We start from the raw sequence: 24,434 nt of genomic DNA, 5'->3' as shown, positions 1-24,434 counted from the left end.
ATAATACTTCACTATCTAAAAAGTTTTCTTATATCTAATCTCATATGATCCTTCCAACAACCTGATTGGTAAGGAGACAAGAGGACTTGCTGTGGCCAAAGTGGGAGAGTTTGGAAATCATGTCACTGGAACTAGAACCTAGAACACTGATATACAGTGCAATGCCTCTCATTCCACTATACAAGAAATTGGTCTACAATCTCAAGACAAGCAGTATATCAAAATATCACAATCGACTCTTTCATTTGGGATGTATGTAACTGAAAAAAACCAAACATCTCACTTAACTGGGAATTTATTGCTTATTAATAAGAGAATCATAAGTAGGGATAGTTCTAGGTGCAGTACATCAGAACTCCAGCTCTGCTTTTCTTGTGGTTCTCTTCTTGTTTCCTTCTTTGTATCTTAGCTTCAACCTCAAGCTGGTAGCAGGATGACTGTATCAGGTCTGGAAGGAAGGACATCCAGAGGCCGAATTGGGATAATCCTCCCTAAGGCCTCTTTCTCAAGTGATCCTCTCATGCCTCATTCACCAGCATTGGATTACAGGGTCACACGATTTCCTGGCAACTAGTCACTGGGAAAAAAAATTAGAATAATTGTATTCGTCTACTCATTAGAGCAAGGATAGGGTCACATTCCCCTGAAACACAAGCCTGTCTTGAGGAAAGATGTATACCTGAACAAATGCAGCATTTTTATTTTTAGGCAGATGGGAAATAACTTCAGTAATCAGGGTTTACCTAACCTAATATCGAACCTCCCTTTGGACATGCTCCAATTAAATTTATTATTTTCTTCTTTTATCAATGAGGTACTAAACACACTTGATTTCAGTTATGAAAAGCAGTTGATAAGCATTAGTGTATAAGATTTCTGAGTGAGATTGAAGAAAATATTGCAATCTGAAACCTGCCGCCAAGTAAAACACCACTTATTTGCCTGTGGTTTGTGATGACTGACAGTAAGAATGAAAAAGAAAATTCCTTTTAAAAGAAAGAAATGAATAATGATGTTAGGTGTGGCAGGAGATGGGGTGTACAATTGTTTGAATTTCTGTTTCTGTTTTTGTTTTTTCATCTGAGGCTTTCTACATGTGTTTACAATTGAAGGCTATTTTCTTGGCATGCCAGGGTAACTAATAACGTTCTCCAAAAATGAAATGTGCCTATTATCATTAATGCAGTTTGACATAGGAGGGAACAGGGAAATTCTATTGGTTTTCCAAAGCTGAAATCAGGCAGAGAATACCCAGCTCTCTCAGTCAACAGCAGGGTCCCATACACATATTTGTCTGTATTATTAATAGAGTAATTATCCTCAAAGTTAATAGTCTTCTCAGATGAGTCTTGAGTCTCACTACCATTTGAAAGGGAGTAGCATTGCATTCAAATATAAGTTTCTGCTAGTGGGTTATTTTTTATACTCCTGTGTTAAAAACTTGTGAAACTAAGAAATTATGGGATTTGATCCAGATTTTATCATGTTTCAGCTGCAAAGATGAGCAACAAATTTCCACTGTCTCATGACATTGAGTAGAATACTGAAAAACAAACAAAAACAAAAACCCTGTTTTAACAAACAGTTTCTATCCCAAGTTGAAGAAGGTTATTATTTTCTTAAGTTCAAGGAATGATAAGACCTGTTTTTTGGTCTTATCAATCACCTTTAGTTATGGCAGCATTATGACTAAAACTATGTTTGTCACTATAGCACAGAACACTGTGTTAGCTACTGACTCAAAATCTACCTTTTACATTTCATTTAGAATTTATTTCCCTCCTGGAAATTTATTTTGGGTATATACCATTCCACGGGTGTTGCTTACAATGATGATCCTAAACCTCTAGTTATTTCAAGCTACAAATTCCCACCCAACCATATACTCTGCTCTCTTGTGGTAGGATGGAGCTCATGAGGTGTGAGTACTCTATGTTTCTCCCTCTTGATTTCTGCATATTCTGAGTTCTTTTTAGGCTTTTATGTAAGGAAGAAGCAACCTTCTCATTTTCACGGTTAACCTGGCTTCCCATGCCTTTGTCTGTATTCCTCATGTCTCCTTTTCATTCTGCCCCTTATGTACCTTCATTCTCTTCCTCTCATTGTCTCTGTGCAATCTGTATTCAAATTCACCAACTCATCCAAAGAAGGAGAGGAGAGGGAAGCAACTCCACCTTCATCTGATGCTACTGCTCTCCCAACTAACTGTACTACCTTTCCTTTTGTAGTCAAAATTTTCCATAAAGTTATTTGCAAGCATTGCCTTTACTTCCTAAAGCCTTCTTATTTTCTTATAATTTCAAATTCGGCCTTCTGCATCACTTGAAACTTCTGGAACATGCACCAAGGCCAAAAAGAATATGCTCATGAAAATTTTAATAGAATTTAAAGAAGATGCACTAATAAAATGAAATGTCTATAAGGAGTCTAGAGAGCCAAGGACCAAGAATGCAACAGCAAGATACCAACACAACTCATCAAGTAATCTGTCTCTCTTATTTTCCCAGATAATACTATAAAACTACAGAAAGATCAATCAATAAACCTTCAAACTTAACAGCGTCCTGTGAGTTTAAGTAGTATGTCATTTTCCCAAAAAACTCTAGGTGAAGGGCTACATTTGATTTTCTAGATCAGAAAAGTCACCTTTAAAACTCTACCACCCAAAACTTTCTCCCTGAAAGTAGTCAGCCTGTTTTGTCTATGGCTTAAAAGGTATAGAACTTCATCAAAGCTATGTATCTCATATGAAATTGGAAATTCCACCAAATGTTAGTCTCTCAAAATACACTGTCTTTGGGTATTACTATAAAAGAAAACAAATAGAACAGTGGGTCCCTCCTCAAACAGGTTCTCTGGAATACAAACATAGTGGAAATCAAGATTCAATTGCTAATTCTAACTGCAAGATTTTCTTCCCAGACTTGAATACACTTCATTGTCCTCTGTTTGTGTTCAATCTCCACCAGCTGGTAATTGTTTTATGTGGTAGTCAAAAGGAAAAAAAAAAAAAAAACCCAGAAAAGAGAAAGTGAAAACAAAACGAAAGCGAAAAGAAATATTTATTTCCAAACATGCATACAGGCTTTCATCCAACGGATTTTCTAGAATTTAAAGCAATGACTTCCAGATTAACTTGCTCTGACTCCAGTAGTAGCTGGAAGCCAGTAGTAGCTGGTTCCATAGTTTATGCTGAAAATATTAATTTTCTAGAGATTAGGAGAGACAGCCTGATAAGGAATAAAGAATCAAAACACCTACCAATAAACTGTGAGCCTTCATTTGAATTTCTTTACATTTCTTTGTCTCCATTTTGTATGAAGCAAGGTCTAGATTCTGTAATATTCCATGGTTTCTAAAGATTGCACTGAAAAGGCTGTACTTTGCATGCATGGTGTACTTGAGGTTACAGCCTTAAAACATTGTGATATAGAGCAGTTTTTTGCAATCAGATCTTGGGTCATTTACCAGCTGCATCTGAGAGAGCAAGTCACTTAAATTCTCTGAACCTCACTTTCCTCATTATAATATGGTAGACTTGCACTTGTGTTCATTAGAGGTATTATGGGGACTTAATTATACAACAAATGTTACTCCAACGGACAAAATAAATATTCTATGAGTGCAGTTTCCTTTGCCACTGTCTCACACTATACTCATTCACTTATGATCTAAAAAGAGTTTATTTGGGAAGCATTTACCAAATGCTTAGTTCTATCATGCTATAGATTCTGGTTCTAAGGAAATATGTAACTGAGAAACTAGGAAACTAGAATTTTGGTCTTGTTTTTATACATAGCATTAAACAAATCAATAACAATTAGACAAACAATTCAAAATCTAAGTCTGCCTTCTCATATATAACTTATAATAAAATCCTCCCTAATTATAAGTAAACTGACTATATAATTTTACATTAAGATGGAATACTTTTAATAGTAAAGTGAACCCTATTTATAGTTAAACCAGAATGCCATGCTATAACTCTAACTGGAAGGTTATAACGGTGCCAATGAGAGGATGCATGTGAATTTGCAAAGCCCAATGCCACCTACTAAGGAATTATAAATTTTATGCTAAATGGACAAAAAAGGCCAATTTTATTTCCACTATCCAAATCTTATGTATTTTTCAGCACCCAACTTCTGTTGGAGTGAAAGTATTTAGAAGTAGAGGGATTATTGCTGAATGTTTTTCAATGTGTCTATCTAGATGACTTTAGCATCAGGGCATGGGATTCTATACAAAATTCGTATGTAAAATCAAAAAAGTCGAAAAATAAAATCTCCTCTTAGTAATAAGCAACTATCTACAAGGTGAAAATGTATCTCCCTTGAAATAGGTTTGTATTTCAATTATAAATTTTAAAATATCCTAGCAGATACGGTTGTAATGCACTTTTCTTCTGTAATATCTTTATTAGATTTTTTTTCAGTTTTAAGCTAAATTTTTTTATTTCTAACATCAATGAATCAGTGTAACAAATAACACCTCAACCACTATTCATTTAATAACAGAATTCTTATAAACTATTATCAAATTCTGTTAAAATTCAGCCTGGACCATGGCTATAAATCTCATGTCCTTTATAGCTTTATATGAGAATGCGAAGTCACCCTTGAGTCAACAGCCAGCCATTGGCTTTGATTATAAGCTAAATGACTGTTTCACTGGCAGTTCCATGGATAGGGAAGTTTTAACTTGATAAGATGAGGAGAGATCCACACTGAAAAAATTTTAATACAAGTTGTGTGGAAAGATAACTGGCTGAAAGCACTGTTATTCACAAAATAATGGCTGAAGAGACAGCATTCTCTCAAGCTGTTGCAATTTTTACAGGCAATTTTCAAAGAAATTGTATTACTAGTGATTTTAAAAGAAATGTCAACAAAAGGTAGCTTCTTGTTTCTACTTAGCAACTGGTACATAGCTGAAAGGGAAGAATCAATGGAGTACAAACTAGATATATTGCTCGTGCTTCCTATGTTTGCACGTAGAGTTTCCAGTAATTGGCCATTCTTTTTTCTTTTTAAGTCAACAATTATTTTGCTTGCTTTATGAGTGACTGGCCCAGTTCTAGGCACTGGGGTACATGGGTGAAGGAAACCCAAAATTCCCTCTCCTTGTGGCACTAATGTTTTAACAGAAGACAGAAAATAAATAAAATAAATAAGTAAATTACACAGTCTGTTTCTGTGTGATAAATGAACTAAAGAAAAATAAATCAGAAAATGTGGTTAGTAGTAGTGAATGGGAGTTAAGTGTTGCAAATTTTAAATCGAGTGATATGTAAAACCTCTCTAAGAATAGTCTTGTTAATAATATAAAGCCTGCATGGAAATAGGTATTGTGTAAAAGTTAATGGTAAATTACTTCTCCATAAGGTGCAAAAAGTCTACGAATAAATTCTACAATGGTTTGAAATGCAGTCAGTTCAGGAAGTGAAAAAAAAAAAAAAAACGTTGACTATCCAGGCTAGCATTTTTCTTTTCTTTTTTTTTTAATTTATTTTTTATTATTATTATACTTTAAGTTCTAGGGTACATGTGCATAACGTGCAGGTTTGTGACATATGTATACTTGTTTATTGCAGCACTATTCACAATAGCAAAGACTTGGAATCAACCCAAATGTCCATCAGTGACAGACTGGATTAAGAAAATGTGGCACATATACACCATGGAATACTATGCAGCCATAAAAAAGGATGAGTTTGTGTCCTTTGTAGGGACATGGATGCAGCTGGAAACCATCATTCTTAGCAAACTATCACAAGAACAGAAAACCAAACACCGCATGTTCTCACTCATAGGTGGGAACTGAACAGGCTAACATTTTTCGAAGTGTGGATTACACCTGTACCAGTCACCTGAGGAGCTTATTAAAATGCTGATTCCTCATACTTAACCCAGTGCTAGTGAATCAGCACGTTCAGGCATGGGTCCTGGGAATATGTCATCTATCAAGCTTTTTGGATAATTCTGAGGCATTCTAAAATCTGAGTCCTTAGAATGTTTAACATAGAAACAAGTCTCAAGCAAAAATTCACCCATTTGCTTATTTAACAAATATTTTCTGAGTGTCTCCTCTTTGTGCTCAGAGGTGTAACTGAAGGGTCTGCGGAGATGGGATCCATGCCTGAGATGGTTCTGATAAAATTGGGGTAACTATATACAAATAAGTTAATGAAAGAATATAAAAGAGGCTTGTGATGGTCTGATGGGTGTAATTTTAGTTTGGAGAGAGAGAACTGAGGACATTGTTGATTTTTCTTTTCTTGTATCTTATGCTCGCAAAAATAATCCATACGTGGAAAGCCCTTGAATTTGGATACTATGTGCTGAAGTCTGTTTTTACTTAGTGGTCTCAATTGTACTCTGACAGTGTGGTCAATGATATAAAAACTCTTGTAGTTGCAGGAATTTCAAGGCATTAACACAAACATCCTCATTTGATGGTCTGTTTATTTGATAACTGTTATTGAGACCTGCAACATGCAAATGTTCAGAGTCTAGAGGAGGTAGAAGGTAAATAGATGGGTTTCCTACAATGTATTAGAGGCATGTGTACTATGTTTTAGAAAGACAGGGGTGAAGTCACTAACTCTACTTAGGAGTCTGGAGATATTTTTCACAAAAAAGATGACACTTGGATTAGAACTTAAAGGATGAGTTAGACTTTATACATGAATGGAAAGAGAAGGATGTTCGTGGTAGACGTAATGGCAGATACAGACATGCAAATGCAAAGTGGTAGAAATTTTACTCACACTACAACACAGCTTGGCGAAAACCACCTAGCTTCTCTATTTTCTATAATAAGCTGATAACCATGACCACTGGACAATGAAAGACTAGCCAAAAAATATTAACAGTTAACATAATTAGCTTCCTCTAAATAGTTTCTAAAAGTTTAAAACATCCTCTAGTGAATAAATAATCAAATGTTACAAGTTCAGTTCCATGGCTGAGCCATTTCTCTCCTCCCATCCTCCTTCTAGAGATGGTAGCTGAGTGTCGGGGAGGCTTCTGAACTGAATAGCAATGGGTGAGGGGCACTTGGGTGGTCTTCATACTAGATTCTGCATCAGGGCAGGTCTCATCCCTGTAGATTCTCATTCATTGCTGTTGTTAGTTGAGGTATGGGAATCTATACCATCACTGCACCTCCTTTGTGGTAAGAGCACTTGGCTTTATCAGGACCCAGTGGCCCTCCTTGATAACTTCATTCTCACTGGCAGTGTGGATACCCCTTGACTTCTGGCTTTCACTGTTCTTTATCGCTGAACCAGGCAGCCTACCCTAAAGCTTTCAGCAAAAAGGGTGCCATTTAGCTCCACTCCAGTGAACCCTTCTGCAAAGAGCTCTAACACTATATCCCCTCTGGAAAATTATTTAAACCCTAAATGCCTCAATTTTATTTGTTAAATGGGGATAATGAAGTATCATCCTCACAGTACAGTTGCACAAATAAAATGAGTTAATAAATATACTGCCCTTAGAAGGGTGCCTGGCCTATTGCGGTTAATACACATTTGCTACTGCTATTACTTCTTCATTCTTTCCCATTGCCCCCATTCTCTGTGCACATGGCACTCTGGGAGCCAGAAGCATGGCTTCAGGCTCACCTGCAAGCTCTATCTTTCTGCTACAGCTACTATAACTACCACATTGGCAAGTACTCACCCTGCGTGGTATTTTTCCTATACTTTTGACTTTCTCCTCAATGTAACAATCCTTCTTTCTTGTGACTTTGCTTTAAAGAAGAGAAGCAAAGGCACATGGAGATATGACTGCCTCTCCCTCTCGGTTTCTTCTGCTTCTCATAAACCCAGGGCCAAAAGACATAATCTGTTTTTCCTTTTCATCTTGAAAAGTTATTTCCCTACATCATCACTTGAGACCTCTGTATGGCTTGGAGTGAAAATATATATTCAAAATCTCCAGAACTGGCTCTTGATGTTAACACAGGCTTAAATAATTTTTTTTTGGAAAACAATGTTTTTGTTCCAAAACTTGCCTTTCAGAACCATTGTCTTACTATGAACTCCTCAAATTCTATTTTGAATGTCAAAAGCTGCACACTGATTACATCTCTTTATCTTTTGAATCCCTTTTAAGACAAATAATGCCTCTTAAATAATAGTGAGAAAATCATACACAATGAAATATAAACCAAAAAAGCACATGTATATAGTTCAAAAATATTATTCCTACATTCTGCATAATTATATAAGGGTTTGATGTGTTCAAAAGCAGGAAAGTGATTAATCTGGTGTTAGAAGTGTATAATTGATATGTTCGTGTGTGAGAATTGGGGAGGGGAGGTGTTAGAGTAGAAGAGGAAGTGAATAAGAAGGGGTAACTGATGAAGAACAAAATGCCAGTTTCAGCCAAATTGAGAAGAACACTGCCGTGCTAAGGAAATTTTCTTTCAGGTGAAACAACGTTAACTATTAAGAAGGTTATACATTTTTATATCTATTTCATGCATTAGAAAACTAAAGCTCTAAGATATTGAGTTTTTCTCCTACATTATCACTGTAATTGTCATACCTAGGATGAAAATTCAGTTCTACTGATTTATAATCTATCTTCTCATATTTTTAAGTTCAATCAATTTATTTAGAAAAGTTATAAACTGGCATTTTCACTTTTGAGATAAATGTGATAAATCCTATAGACAATTACCTAAATTGAAAACACTTCATTGCCTCTGAAATTCCAATGCCTCTAGCAAAGCAAACCCCCAAGACTGTGTTCAGTAAGATCTGATATATTTATTGCTTGTCTGTTACTTACTTTCTTACTTGTTTTCACAGCTGGTAAAGACTCAATAATTTTAACTATGATGATCTCAACTTGCACTTGCGTAGAGTCTAGATATTGGTTTTTTTTTTTTTGACCTATACAATTTCTGAAAATAAAAGTATAATTTTTAAAGTGTTTGCTGGATTAATTGCAAATCTTTGGTGGAGATCTTTATGAATATACACTTTTACACCATGGTGTTGTTTAATCAAGACCTAAGAGATACAAGTGACTTTAGCCACTTTTATTTATTTATGTATTTTTGGACTAACGTGGGTCTGTCTGAAATATCATTTAGAATCAACTTTAGGGAAGTCTATTTGCTAATATTGCATGGGAGAAAATAAAGTCTTGCAATTAAATCACTACTTTTGATTCTGCAAACATCCAGCACAATCAATTCATGACAAAGAAAATTCCTTGTATTAATAATTTTGTTGCTGGTTTCATTGACACTCCAAATACTTCATTCATTAAAACAAATATTTATTGAGTATCTGTTGTTTTTGCCACTGGGGATGCATAGATGAATGAGGCAAACAGTTTTGTCACCCTGGAGCCTACAATTGTAACAAAAGTTAGAAGGAAAAAAAACAGTACTTGAGAGAATCTCTAATGAATAAATCTTAACTGATATGAGATATCAGGGAAGACTTCCATATAGAAGTGATCTTTAAGCAAAAACAAAAACTAAGTAGAATTTATCCAGGTAACTAGTCAGAGAGAGAGAAAGAGATTCCCAGAGAGAGAAAGAGAGGGAGAGATCCACGGGAAAACAAAATAGCATATGCAAAGGTTCTGTTTGGTGATAAGGGGAATTTAGGGAATTCAAGAAATAAAAAGTCTGTATGGCAGATGCATAGTAAGGAGAAAGATAGGGCCAGATTATGCAAGGATTTATACACCAACTTAAGTATTTTGAAATTTAAGAGCAGGAGAATATGACTGAGAGATTTAAACAGACTGATGTCATGGTTGAGTTTCCTTTTTAGATTACTTCAGATTAGCACCATGCTGAATGCAGCTTCAGGAAGACACTATTCACATTCACCATTAATAAGAGGTCATGTTTCAGACAATATGTGGGGAATGGACCAGAGGTGATGAATGTGAAACCAGGACTATCATGGGAAGAGAATGCATTGGTCTAAGCAAGAGATAACAATGGTTTGCATTCAGATGGTAGAAAATTATTGAAGAGGAACGGATGCATTTTTTAAATATTTAGGAGGTAGAACTCATGGTACATAATGTGTGGTTGGATAGGGGAGCTGATTTACAGAAAACAATCAGCAGTGATTTATTGTTTCTTGGTTGGTTGGTTAGTTGTGGATGCCATTTTGGGAGAAGGAACAAGTTGAAGGCTGGGTGTAGGGGTTGCTGGTGCGATGGGAGGATCATAATTTCTGTTTGGGGCATGGTAATTTTGAAGCACCCATGAAATGTATGGTGGAGATTTATAATAGAATGCTTGATATTTTGTTCTAGAGCCTGGAAGATAAATTTGAGCTAGAGATATAAAGTTGGGAATAACCACTATATAGATGGAATTAAAGAGGTAGAAATGGTAAAAATCAGTAAGAACAAGTAAAGAGAGAAGGAAAGGGAGACAAGTGTGAAACCATCAAGACTCCTACAGTTAAAAGCCTAACAGAGGTAAAACAGACAGAGAGATGGAAACAAAACTATGAGGGTGTAATGGAGTCAAGGGAATCAAATCTTTTAAAGCAAGGTGATTTTGTAACTTGTGATAAGACTGCTCAAGGTTAGGAAAAGTGTCCTTTATATCCAGTGGTGTGGAAAACTTTTTCCACAGGTGTATCTAAGGAAGCAGTCATATTAATGAGGAACGAACAGAGTGTGAGGATGTAGGGATGCCAAGAAGTTTGACTATGAATTGAGTATACAGAAGCAAACTCATTTTCAATATAAATGAGTAGTAGATCACCTGGAAGTGAGAAATAGGAAGACAAGAGATTCTGAGCCCACCCAGGAATTTGGTTTTATGAAGGAGGAATAATTCCTCTACTGGGTTAGAGATAAGAGATTGGTGGAGAGACAAGTATGTTGGTAGATTTGGCCATCATAATTTTATTGGTGGTTGTTGAGGGCCCCCATTAGTAGCTTCTGCTTTCTCTGCAAAGTGTAAGTTAAAGAGTTTAAGCAGAAAAATATAATGCTGTCAGGGATTCAAAGAGAGCAAAGGATAGGTTGAATGCTTTGTGTGGAGATAGTTGACTAGGACACACTGCATTGCCAATTTAAATTGTTAAATAGTATTTGACTGCCTAGAGTCAAAATAGTTAGAATTATCTTAAAGAAAACAGAAAAGCAGAAACTAAAATTCTCAGGCTTCCTGAAGATCCAGAAGATTGTTTTACTGTGCATTAAGTACACAGGGCCTGGCGTATGCCTGTGGTAGGAGGAGAGATGTGTACGTGTATTTATGTGTATGAAAACACATATATTGGAAAGTACAACCCTAACTCAAGGTGATCCAGATAACTTTAAGTTCCTAGATTGGAATAGTGATATTAATTAGCCAATTCTTAAAATTTATCCCATGAGAAGGATCTGTGATTGTACCCTGTCAGTAGAATTGGGGTCCAGAATAAATGAAAGCATTCTGGGCTTCTCACAACACCAAAATAAGTTTCTTGAACATATTCAGAGAGATCATTGCGAGATAGAATTATTATTTTGAGCTCAGGCAACTGAAACTTCCACTCAGACCCATTTTTTTGTAACGTAGAAAACAAATTAATAGTGCAGAGTCACTAAAAAATTACCATCTGGTAATGTGGTGAGTGACACGGTAAGTTAAGCCATATGTCACCTTACACCTCAGAGATAACTCCTATTTTGTGAGTCAATTAATTATTTTTCAAAAATGGTAGTGAAGAAGATAATGATAATAATGATGCTCCATAACTCCAAATTCATCAGAATTATTCCTTCCTTCCTCTGAATTTACCCAAAATGTTATTTTTAACCCTGTTTAGGATATGATTTCAACTGCCCTATACTGTAATTGGTTATTTGTATGTCTTAGCTTTGTGCTGCATTTTTTCCTGGATTTGAATGACAGTGTGACAAATGACTGTTTCTACTTGATTTCTAAAATAATGTCCTACTCAATAATAAAGCTTATTAAAGTATTCATTAAGCAATTATTATTTATCTTCTGCTGTATGCCACATTTTATGCCACACACTGAATAAACAGTGGTGAAACAAAATAGACACATTTCTATTCTCACAGAACAGTCTAAGTGGGGGAAATAGGCATTAAACAAATAGATGCAGAACTGAATACATAATTGAAGATTTTGATGAATTACTGAGGAAAGAACAGCATGGTTTGAGAGAGAGAAAGTGAATTAATTTTATGTTGACTGAAAACATTGAAGAAGTGACAAACAAGCCAGGGTTTCTGAACCCTGGAATTATTGACATTTTGGGCTGGACAGTTCTTTGCTGTAGGGAGGTGTCCTGTGCATTGTAAAAATGCGGAACAGTTTCCTGACCTCTACCTACTTGGTCCCAGTAACACCATCCCAGTTGTAACAGACAAAAATGTATCAAGATAGTGCCAAATCACCCCAGGTACAGAGTCACTAATTTAAATGTAGACAAAATGCTTAAGAATTAGGCAGGAGAAATGAAAGTCAGAAGAGCATTATTACAGGAAAAGGAAATATCATAGGAAAAGTCTAGGAGGTAGAAAAGAGCATTTAAATAACTAAAGGAAGCCAGCATGACAGAAGTATATTGGATGAGGAAAACTTTAGTAAAAGGTGAGGCTGGAAATAAGGGCAATGGATAGTTTTAAAGAAGAGTCTTGTAAGTATTGTCAAGGAGTTCAGAATTTATCCTGAGAAATGGGAGTCTACGGGAGAGTCTTCAGTAGGAAAACTGGCAAGATCAAAAGATGTAATTGATATTTTAAAGGATCTCTTTGGTTTCTCTGATAACAATAAACTGGAGAGACTAAGTGGAAATGAGGAGGGCAGCCAGGGGCTACTGCCATTTTTCAGGGTGGTGGCTTGAGCCAGAGTATAGGATGAACAGATGGTAAGGAGTCAATGCATCAAGACTATAATTTAGAAGAAGAAACAGCAGGACTTAGTATATGAATGATTGTTCAATGAAAGGAGGAATGAAGGAGAAGAGAATTATTTGAGACCTCCATTTATTTGTAAATGTATATATTGGATTTGTGTGTATTTGCCTAAAATTTCTGTCAGTCTCATTCCTATGCCTTTATGTAGCTTAAAAAAATAAATAAATAAAAATAAAAAATAAAAAACACTCTTCCCTATAACAGCCCTACAAACATATAGTTTTATACTCTCTCATTTTTCTCATTTCTCGGTTTTCACCCCACCTGATCTTCTCTAAGGCTAAAAGTTGAAGGACTTCAATAGCTCAGTTCATGGCACAGCTTGCCACTCTGTTAACACACTCCTGTGTACCTACAAAATGTCAGCATCTAAAACAGGATGGTTTGCTCCAAGCACTGTTCCTAAAAAGTATAAAGGAGAATAAATATGTTTCTTATAGAAACATGGTACAATTTTGTTATTACTATTATTCATTACTATTAAGTCTAAATTATTATTAATGAAAGTTTTTGTCTTATTCACACATGCTGTTAAACATATCTTTCTTTACTATGCACATTTTCAAATGGAGTTATGCCTCTGAGTGTAAGATTTCATGCTTGCTGTCTTTATGATATGTTGTGTTAATCAGTTTACTCAGAAAAACAGAAACTACTCTGTATTTCAAGTATAAATCATCATAATAAAAAGAATTATAGACTTACAGAGAATCGAAAGGTTGAAGAGTAAAGATCAGCAAGATTACCACTAACAAGTCTGTATCCTGCCCTCTGGAAGACCAGAGAAAACGCATCATTATATCTACCTAATTATTTAGAGCTCCCTATGAATTGAATGACTTAGGCAAGTATGCACATAAAATACAAATATCTTCACACTCTACTTATTCTGAGAAGTCCATTCACATATTAGATATAATATCTGTCTATCTATCTATCTATCTATCTATCTATCTATCTATCTATCTATCTATCATCTCTGACTTAAGTTTTCAAATCTTGTTTCTTCCAAGCCATGTCCTGAGATCGATACAGAATCACACCTATGAAAATTTCTTCTTCTGTACAGTGTGAACAAGCAAGTGTCCTGCTTGATGTTTTGACTACTTAAAGAATTTTCCTTTCCTTTACTTTTTTTCAATGTAAAAAATTAAAATAGACTATATTAGAGAAGTTATGAGTTTATAAAAAATCCAGGTAGACAACACACTTAATTCCCATATATCCCGGTATTACTCAACTAGGACTGCCACACACAAAAAATACCACAGGCTGGGTGGCTTAAAAAATGCAAATTTGTTTTCTGGTGAGGCTTGTTTTCCTGACATACAGATGGCTGTCTTCTCTCTCTGTCTTCACACAGCCTTCCCTCTGTACACTTGAAGGGGAGACAGCAAGCCCTGACATGTGTTCCTCCACTTAGAAGACACCAGTCCTACTGGACTACGGCTTTATCCTTATGACCTTTTTAACCTTAATTACCTCCCTAAAACCTTGGAAGGCAACTTGGTGTTGGCGGGGAGCCCTCCAGAGTGCTGGCCTCCTCTCTCTCTGCTCTTTGTAGTATGAGGATCCATCCAGAGGCGCTGCTGTTTGCTGAACTGCACTCACACATGAAAGAGCAGACCCTGAAGAAGGAACTAGCAACACTGAAACCTTCAGGACAAAACCTCTCATGAGGTATATGCTATAAGCATCCTTGAGGAAGAAGGACATGTGTAGGCAAGGCACTTTTATACCCACTGGGGACAGGAACAGGGAAGACCAATATTTCAGAGGTCTGGCACAGGAGCTGATTTTTAAAAATTCTTTGCATTTCCTCAGAGCCCCGAAACACTGCGTGTGTCTTAGCGACTGCCCATGCTCTGGCTGTGTGGGGCAAGTCAAGCCATTTTCTATGCCAGATTCTAGGAGGAAGTCAAAGCTCCTGCAAGAATGGGAAGGTAGATAACAAGGATCCCTTATATCACCAGGCATTGGAGTAGATTTGTCCTCCTGCTGGCTATAGTGTTCCTATCAGACAACTGAAGGACACTTAGATGTTTTTCCCAGGGAAGGAAACCAGCAAGCAAACATTCATTCCTGTCTAGATGTTAACTTAACTGACTGCACTGAATTCTCCTTAAACCCTGTATTAATCAGTGTTAGCCTCTTTTTATTTATTTATTTTTTCCTTTACAATATACATGCTATTTATTTTACGATGTTGAGTATGAGTTGTGAGAGCAGACATCTTGCTTCATTCACCATTTTAGAGGGAAAGCATTCAGTCTTTTACCATTAACTATGATCTCCCTAGAATTTTTATAGATGCTCTTTTTCAAGTTGAAGTAGTTCCTCTCTACTCCTAACTTGCTAAGAGTTTTGAATCATAAATGGGTATTACCTTTGGTCAGACGCTTTTTCTGCAATTGATTTATCATGTCAGTTTCTTATTTATCCTGTTGATGTGGTAGATTGCACTGGTTCATTTTCAAATATTGAATGTAACTTGCATATCTGAAGTAAATCCCACTTGCTGTATTTTATTTTCAGTTTGCTAATATTTTGTAAGACTTTTTTGCTTCTAAGTTCATGAAAGTTATTGATCTACAGTTTTCTTTCTCTCTCTTTTCTTTTTTTTTTTTAAATACTGTCTTTGTCTGGTTTTATGATCAGGGTAATATTGACCTCATAAAATAAGTTGGGAAATGTCTCTTCATTTTCTATTTTCTGGAAGAGAGTATGTAAAATTGATGTTAATTATTCTTTACATATGTGATAGACATTTTCAGGGAAATCAACTGATCCTGGAGATTCCGTTTTCTGGATCTTTTGAATTGCAGATTTAATTTCAGTTTTGTTACATGACTATCGAGAATACCTATTTTTGGTGATTTGTGGATTTCAAGCGATTGGTCCTTTTTTTTCTAAAAATTGTGTATTTTGCTGTTGTTGGATGGAGTATTTCTATATATGTCAATTAGATCATATTGGGTGATTGTATTGATTGGATGTTCTATATTGTTGATTTTTCTGTTGAACTTCTGAGCATAATGTTGCTCATAGAAGTGCCTTGTTACTCTTTTAATGGTTGCAGAATCTATAACGTTTTCTCTGTTTTATTCCTAATTTTGACTATTTATATCTTCTCCTCTTTTGTCCATCTTTCTACAGGTTTATCAATTTTATTTATTTTTTTAAATTTTTTTAAATTATACTTTAAGTTCCAGGGTACATGTGCACAACGTGCAGGTTTGTTACATATGTATACTTGTGCCATGTTGGTGTGCTGCACCCATCAACTCGTCAGCACCCATCAACTCGTCATTTACATCAGGTACAACTGCCAATGCCATCCCTCCCCTCTCCCCCGTCCCCATAATAGGCCCCGGTGTGTGATGTTCCCCTTCCAGAGTCCAAGTGATCTCATTGTTCAATTCCCACCTATGAGTGAGAACATGTGGTGTTTGGTTTTCTGTTCTTGCCATAGTTTGCTGAGAATGATGGTTTCCAGCTGCATCCATGTCCCTACAAAGGACACAAACTCATCCTTTTTTATGGCTGCATAGTATTCCATGGTGTATATGTGCCACATTTTCTTAATCCAGTCTGTCACTGATGGACATTTGGGTTGATTCAAAGTCTTTGCTATTGTGAATAGTGCTGCAATAAACATACGTGTGCATGTGTCTTCATAACAGCATGATTTCTAATCCTTTGGGTATATACCCAGTAATGGGATGGCTGGGTCATATGGTATTTCTGGTTCTAGATCTTTGAGGAATCGCCATACCATTTTCCACAATGGTTGAACCAGTTTACAATCCCACCAACAGTGTAAAAGTGTTCCTATTTCTCCACATCCTCTCCAGCACCTGTTGTTTCCTGACTTTTTAATGATTTTCATTCTAACTGGTGTGAGATGGTATCTCATTGTGGTTTTGATTTGCATTTCTCTGATGGCCAGTGATGACGAGCATTTTTTCATGTACCTGTTGGCTGTATGAATGTCTTCTTTTGAGAAATGTCTATTCATAATCTTTGCCCACTTTTTGATGGAGTTGTTTGTTTTTTTCTCATAAATTTGTTTGAGTTCTTTGTAGGTTCTAGATATTAGCCCTTTGTCAGATAAGTAGATTGCAAAAATGTTCTCCCATTCTGTAGGTTGCCTGTTCACTCTGATGGTAGTTTCTTCTGCTGTGCAGAAGTTCTTTAGTTTAATTAGATGCCATCTGTCAATACAAGGGATGTAAAAGACCTCTTCAAGGAGAACTACAAACCACTGCTCAGTGAAATAAAAGAGGACACAAGCAAATGGAAGAACATACCATGTTCATGGATAGGAAGAATCAGTATCGTGAAAATGGCCATACTGCCCAAGGTAATCTGTAGATTCAGCTACCAATTACTTTCTTCACAGAATTGGAAAAAACTGCTTTAAAGCTCATATGGAACCAAAAAACACCCCGCATTGCCAAGACAATCCTAAGTCAAAAGAACAAAGCTGGAGGCATCACGCTACCTGACTTCAAACTGTACTACAAGGCTACAGTAACCAAAACAGCATGGGACTGGTACCAAAACAGAGATATAGATCAATGGAACAGAACAGAGCCCTCAGAAATAATACCACACATCTACAGCCATCTGACCTTTGATAAACCTCAGAAAAACAAGAAATGGGGAAAGGATTCCCTATTTAATAAATGGTGCTGGGAAAATTGGCTAGCCATAAGTAGAAAGCTGAAACTGGATCCTTTCCTTACTCCTTATATGAAAATTAATTCAAGATGGATTAGAGACTTAAATGTTAGACCTAAAACCATAAAAACCCTAGAAGAAAACCTAGGTAATATCATTCAGGACATAGGCATGGGCAAGGACTTCATATCTAAAATACCAAAAGCAATAGCCTCTTTTTATGGAAGAGGAACTTGAAGCTCAGTTTGAAAAATAAGCCTAGGTTTTCTCTGGCACAAAGTAATCTTGAACTTGGAAGTTAGGTAGCCTAGACTCCAAAAGATTGGAGATTTTTACCCTACTTGCAAGATATAGAAATACGAAAAAGAAAAGAGTTTGGGTATAAACATGTTATTTCAAGTCCTGGCTCTGCAGCCTCACCCTCTGTGTGACTTTAGGAATTGAAAGGAACTCTCTTAGATTCAGATAAAAATTGTAATACCAGAAAAGAAATAAGGTGTTAGTGCCTGTTTAACAGAGATTCATGAGAAATAAATGAAGGAATGCATCAAAAATTCTTGCCTCCACCTTAAGATACAGTAGGAAGGTATTATTAATACTTTCCATGGATTTTAATAATGAAACAGCATGAGGAAGTGTGGACTGGGTGTCAGTAGGAAGGAGATGAAGAAGACACTGGGTTGAAGATCTATTCTTATTCTAGCATTTTAGGAGAGCAGAACAGAAGGAAGGTGAATTTAAATTTTTTTTTAAATAACTATACAAGACAAGTAGAAAGAAAGATGTAGATGGGAAAACTATTGTTTCTAGAGATACTAGACAAAAAAAATAAAACAAAATAAAAAATAAATAAAGCCCCAACTTCACACTTGAGAAATGGTGTTATTTAAATTTATTTTTATTATGTACCTAAGTTAATAACTTTAAAAATTAGCCTACCATAGTGGCACACACCTGTAGTTGCAGCTGAGGCAGGGGGATCACTTGAGTCCAGGAATTCAAGGCTGCAGTGCACTATAATCACACCCTTAAATAGCCACTGCATTCCAACCTAGGCAACAGAGCAAGACCCTCTCTCTATTTCTCTTAAAAAGTAATAATAATAAGCTTGCTTGTTTAGTATTTCAAATTGTAGAAAGACACTTAGCATAATGAATAGGAAGGTTGTCTGAATATAAAGCAAACAAATACCTTGAATAAATATGTCTGGATTGAAATTGCATTGAATATTTGTATCAGTTTGAGAACTGCCATGTTTTAGGTGTTGTATTTTCCCTTCCACAAATATATTATACATTCTTTTTAATCGTGTCTTCTTTAACTTCTTCAACAAAAGGTTTTATAATTTCTTATATAACCAAATTTTAGTTTTTATTGGGTTTATTTCTAGTAATGCTAGTATTTTTTGTTGCTAGTATGATTGAGATCAGTTTTCTTTTTTTTTTAAATAATTTCAACTTTTCTTTTAGATTCATGCGGTGCATGTACAAGTTTGTTACCTGGGTATATTGTGTGATGCTGACGTTTGGGGTATCATTGATCCTATCACTCAGGTAATGAGCACAGTATTCAATAGTTTTGTAACCCTTGTTCCCAACATCTCCCCAACCACCCACAGCCCAGCCTCCTACAACCACCATTCTACTTTCTACTTCTGAGTAGAGAGGGGAAATAAGTTCAAGGGATTTATTGTATAATTTGATGATTATAGTTAATAACAATGTATTATATTCTTGAAAACTAGTAGCAGAGTAGATTCTAGGTGTTCTCACCCCCCCCCGCAAAAAATGAGTATATGAGGTAATGGATGTGTTAATTAACTCAATTTAGCCATTCCACAATATATACATATTTCCAAACATATTGTGCATAAGTATATACGATTTTTTCAATTAAAATTAATTAATTATATAAAATTAATGACATTAAAAACAATAAAGAAAATCAATGAAACCAAAAGCTCGTTAATTTTTAAAAACTGATGTATTTCTAGGTAGGGTAATTAAGGGTGTAAAAAGGGAGACAAAGAAAAAGTTAACAATATAATGAACAATGGATACAGACATTAAAATTATAGTAAGAATATTAAGAACAACTCTATAAATTCAAAATTGAAAACTGCATGCTACCAAAGTTCACTCGAGGAGAAATAGATAACCCCATTAAATTGTTAGTTAATAACTTTAAAAAAAAGCACCAGACCCAGGTGGTTTCACTGGTCGATTCTTCCAAACATTAAATGACAACATAATACCATTCTACACAGTCTCTTTCAAAAATCCAAAAAAAAAAAGAAGAATCTTTGCCAATCAATTTTATTAGATCAGAGTTATCCTAATATCAAAACCAGACTAAAACATTACAACAAAAGGAAACTAAAGACCAATATCACTCGTGAACATAGAAGCAAAGATCCTTAACAAAATATTTGAAATAAAATCCTGTAATATACAAACAGGATAATACCTCACAGCAAAATGGGGTTCATCCTAGGAATACCAGGCTAGTTCACTATTTATAAATAAATCAACATAATTTATCCTATCAATGGACTGAAAAATAAACACTATATTATTATAGCAATAAACAAAAGAAATTATTTGATAAGTTTCAAAACTCATTCATAATTAAAAAAAAAAAAAAAGCTTGGAGTGAAGTGCAATTTTACCTTACCTACATCCCTAACAAAGAGTATATATGGAAAACCAATAGCTACTATCGTACTTAATGCCAAGAGACTGAATGCTTTATCTTTAAAATCAGACCACAAGGCATGAATGTCCTTTCTCACTGCTCATATTCAGCTTTATAGTGGAAGTCCTACCTAGCTCAATAATGTAAATAATAATAATAATAATGCATTATTATTTTGTATTATTATTTTATGTATACGTTATACATATTGCAAATAGATAAACTCTCTTTGTTGGCAGATGACATGATAATCTATGTTGGTTTCACTAAAAAGCAGAGACTGGGCTATTGGGTCAAATTTCATAAACAAACAGTATTATTTTATAGTCTTAGTGTTTCTGAATAAACCAGAAGTCAGACATATGCTACTAGTAAAGGAAATATGTTTGCTTAGGGTGAAAAGAGTGTGTTCACAAAGAATGTCTGAAAGAAAAAACTCAAATCCCCACTTTTCAGAATGAATACCAAGGTCTGTGGTCTTTAAAAAGGTGTTAAACTTCTTTGTACTCTGGGTTTCTCTCCAGAAATATTTTGTAGCTCTTTAGATTTATGCGTTGTTTAGAGCAATAATATTGTCTGCAACATGCTTGGTGAGAAACAGCTGCTTCTCCAGTAGATGACATTATTCTCAGTTGTTGAATGAGCATTCATTCCTAGAACATAAATAAGAATACCTAAGAATAGCTACATCCACACAACTGGCAATAAAAATGAAGGAAAGTAGTGATCATCTTTTTCAACAAGGTAATCTTTTTTGATGGAAAATTCCAGAAAAGCCATTCCACATGCAAAACCCCAAAATCTTAGCAGAGAAAGGTCCTTTCCAATACCTCACAAGATTGCTTTCCAAAACATCTTTAATCAAAGCCAAGCACTAAAGTTACACAAACACAGAGAAACACACTGGCCTGAGTTACACCTACAGTTTCTGCTTCCCCATAAAACTGGAAGTTCTTTCCCCTCTTATGCTTTCCAGCTTCTCAAATGAAGTAGCACCATACTTGGAGCCTGATTTTTTTAGGAAAGGTTAAGTGGGCCCAAATGCTAATAGAATTTCATGCAACCAAAGAGATGGCAGCTTTCCAATTCTAGGTACTAAGCTAAACACACTGGGGTTAAAACATATCCACATCCTTGCTGAGGAGAAAATGGTCAGAGTGGTCAGACTTACTGTGTAACCTGGTCATGTGACGTCCACACAGCTTTATGGACTTCTTACCATTGTTACTGGTCTGCAACTGGAGATGGGTCAGTGGATAGGAGTGGGGAAAGACTTGTCTTTCTCACACATATAACCCTGAGGAAGGAGCAATCAGATTCATGTAAAAGATGAAGAGAGGAAAAGGAGAAGAGGTATGCACTGTTAATTGTGGAACCCCCATTGGAATAACTCATCAATGCTCATCATTCACTAGCATGAAGCCTCAATGCCTTAACCGTGATATACCCATGTGGTAGTTCTCTGCCAGGATATGCACTCCAACCCCACACTCTATTCCTTTTTCCCCGTATCTAGTCCTCATTATTGCCTTGCTCCTCTTAACTCTTCCATTCACCAAAATTCCCCCACCTCCTCTCCTTTCCTAAGCTAGACTTGCTTCCTAGCCTCATTTTTAGAATTCTCCTATCTCAAACATCTGTTGCTGAGAAGGGAGAAGATAATATTTAGTTTTGGAGGAAGGAGAGGTGGAAAAAGTCACTGAAATGTTGCAGTCTCCTGGTGGTAGATTGCTATTTTCTTTCTTTCCTTCTGATAGTTAATCAAATTTTTTGAAAAATGTATATTTTAAGTCCTTTATTATGCTCAAAGTTTTAAAATTTTGTTGTTTTTCTTCTAGTGAGGAAATATATTTTATTGTAAAGTTAACTTCAATTATATTATCCCAATCTGGGAAATAATTCATGTGTTTTTTTCCTTGCTTGCTTGTTTATGGTAATTTGTGGGAAATGTGTCATTCTATCACAAGTCGATTAATTAAATATCCCTGTACATTTGTACATGGTAAAAAAAATTACTGAATAAAGCCAATATTGAAATGTCACACCCATTGGAAACATAGCACTAATACGTCATAATGATAAATCTTTTCCATGCCTTCACTGGATGATTCAATTCGATTATTTAAGACAATAATTCAACATCAGAAAATTAAAGAACCAAAGTGATGACAGTAAATGCTTGGTAATGATTAGTGACTCCTTGCCAGCACGCAGATTTCCTCACCACTATAATTCTTGTTTAGCATGGACCCTCTTCCAAGTTATTAGGATTCCTCAGTGATATTCAAATTGAGTAACAAAAGAAATTGGCTCAGTTTATCCTCTGTTTTTATCACTGCAAGCCCAGACACAGTGATTAATCCGGAAATAGCAATTATTTCCCATTTTCCCTAAAAATAACCCTTAGAAGCTGGGCAACTCAGCTCTGAGACTCAGATTGTGCAGTTTGACATCTGATGATTATAATGTCTGCTGACCTCAAACTGTATTGTATGAATTACATAATAACTATGCATACAAAAGAAAGCAGAAATCATGAGGAATATTGTAGTATAAAATCATTAATGTTATTTTCTTAATTTCTGCAGAAATATCTATGTACCTTAACTCTGCTTATAATATTTTTGCCATAAAGTAGAATTTCTTTTCATCCCATACAGTACCTCAATCTTTTCCTTTATAGCTTACTTGTTATCACTCATAGGAAGTTATTTTGCCCAAAAACTATGTAACATTCATGCATAATTTATCTTAATTTTTTTCAGTCTCTACATTTTAATATTTAATTCAGCTATAATTTTGTTATAAGGTATGTAACTTAGTTATCTAAAATATTTTTCCCTGGCAAATAATTCCTCAGTTGTCTTTTAAAATGGCGAGGCCAAAATTGCTATCTCCATTTTACAGATGAGTGACAGTAACTTACAGGGCTAAAGTGATAGACAGTGGTTTGGGAGTCAGCTCAAACATGCTCTCAAGAGGCAACTGCAGGTAGCATTTCTGAAGTCCATATTCAACAAATTGGATATGATAGAAATACACCATGAAAATGAACAAACACTACAAGCTTTCAACTTTCCTCCCTCCCTTCCTCACTCTCTCCATCTTTCCCTCACTCCCTTCCTCTCTCTCCCTCCCTCTCCCTTCTCCCCTCCCCTCCCCTCCCTTCCTCCCACCCTCCCTTCTTCCCTCCCCCCTCCCCCCTCCCTCCCTCCCTCCCTCCCTCCCTCCCTCCCTCCCTCCCTCCCTTCCTTCCTTCCTTCCTTCCTTCCTTCCTTCCTTCCTTCCTTCCTTCCTTCCTTCCTTCCTTCCTTCCTCCTTTTCTTTCTCTTTCTCTCTCTCCCCATTTCTTCCTTCTTTTTCTTTCTCTTTCTTTTTGTTCCCTCCCTCCCTTTCTTTATTCCTTCCTTCTTTCATTCGTCTCTCTCCTCATTCCCTTCCTCCCTTCTTCCCTGTTTCCCTCCTTTCCTTCCCTCCTTTTCCTATGTTTAAGGGCTTTGCAAGTTCTCTTTAGTGCACCTGGGTTGACCTGATTTTGCTGTTCTCTGCTATGTGGTTTGGGATGTGGTTTCAAAATTCATACCACCACAACTTATTCAGTCATAATGATCTCTATTTCATTTGAGTAATCATTATGACATATTGTAGCACTGGAGGACTGGGGAGTGCTTTGGGGCCAAAGGTTGGGTAACACTTAAGAGGAGGTGTTGTCAGCTGTTTGTTAGAAGAGAGACTTGCTGTCTGAAACTTAGTGAGTTGTTGCCTACAGGTCAGTAGCAAGGCCAGGAACATGGCCTTGGATGTAAGATTTTCTGTCTTTCCAATGGAAACAATATGCTGACCATTGCTTTCACTTCCTAATCCTTCATCAAATAGCCTGCCTTCAGAAGGCCATCTCAACCACCACTGACATTGATTGCAAAGATTTTTAAAATTCTCATCACTTTGTCTCTCTGGTCTGACACTAGGGGACTGCTTGTTTGGCCTTACTCAGCCTAGTTGAGCTTATATTGATGTGTATACTCTATTAGATGAGGGGGTGGGTTAACATAACAAAATAGTTACAGTTAATTAGTTCTATTAAACAGTCCCCTCGTCCAATAGAGTCAAACGATTCTGAATCAC

At 35.9% G+C, this 24,434-nt stretch overlaps 1 long non-coding RNA gene across 3 annotated transcripts; it reads right to left on the bottom strand.

The window, feature by feature from the left end:
* Nucleotides 1–279: 279 nt before the first annotated feature.
* LOC105475515 (uncharacterized) lies at nucleotides 280–23,882 on the bottom strand. Of its 3 annotated transcripts, XR_011622143.1 has the most exons (5): nucleotides 23,829–23,882; nucleotides 23,236–23,309; nucleotides 21,481–21,606; nucleotides 20,775–20,962; nucleotides 280–577 (listed from the first exon to the last, which is right to left on the bottom strand). It is a non-coding gene; the product is annotated as an uncharacterized lncRNA (long non-coding RNA). The 3 variants fall into 3 exon arrangements; XR_983412.2 differs by lacking the exon at nucleotides 20,775–20,962; XR_011622142.1 differs by lacking the exon at nucleotides 20,775–20,962 and having other exon boundaries at nucleotides 23,839–23,866.
* Nucleotides 23,883–24,434: the final 552 nt, after the last annotated feature.

This window comes from Macaca nemestrina, chromosome 4, assembly GCF_043159975.1.
Source record: "Macaca nemestrina isolate mMacNem1 chromosome 4, mMacNem.hap1, whole genome shotgun sequence".
Classification (NCBI taxonomy): Eukaryota; Metazoa; Chordata; class Mammalia; order Primates; family Cercopithecidae; genus Macaca; species Macaca nemestrina.
This window is presented reverse-complemented; position numbering and strand designations above follow the sequence as displayed.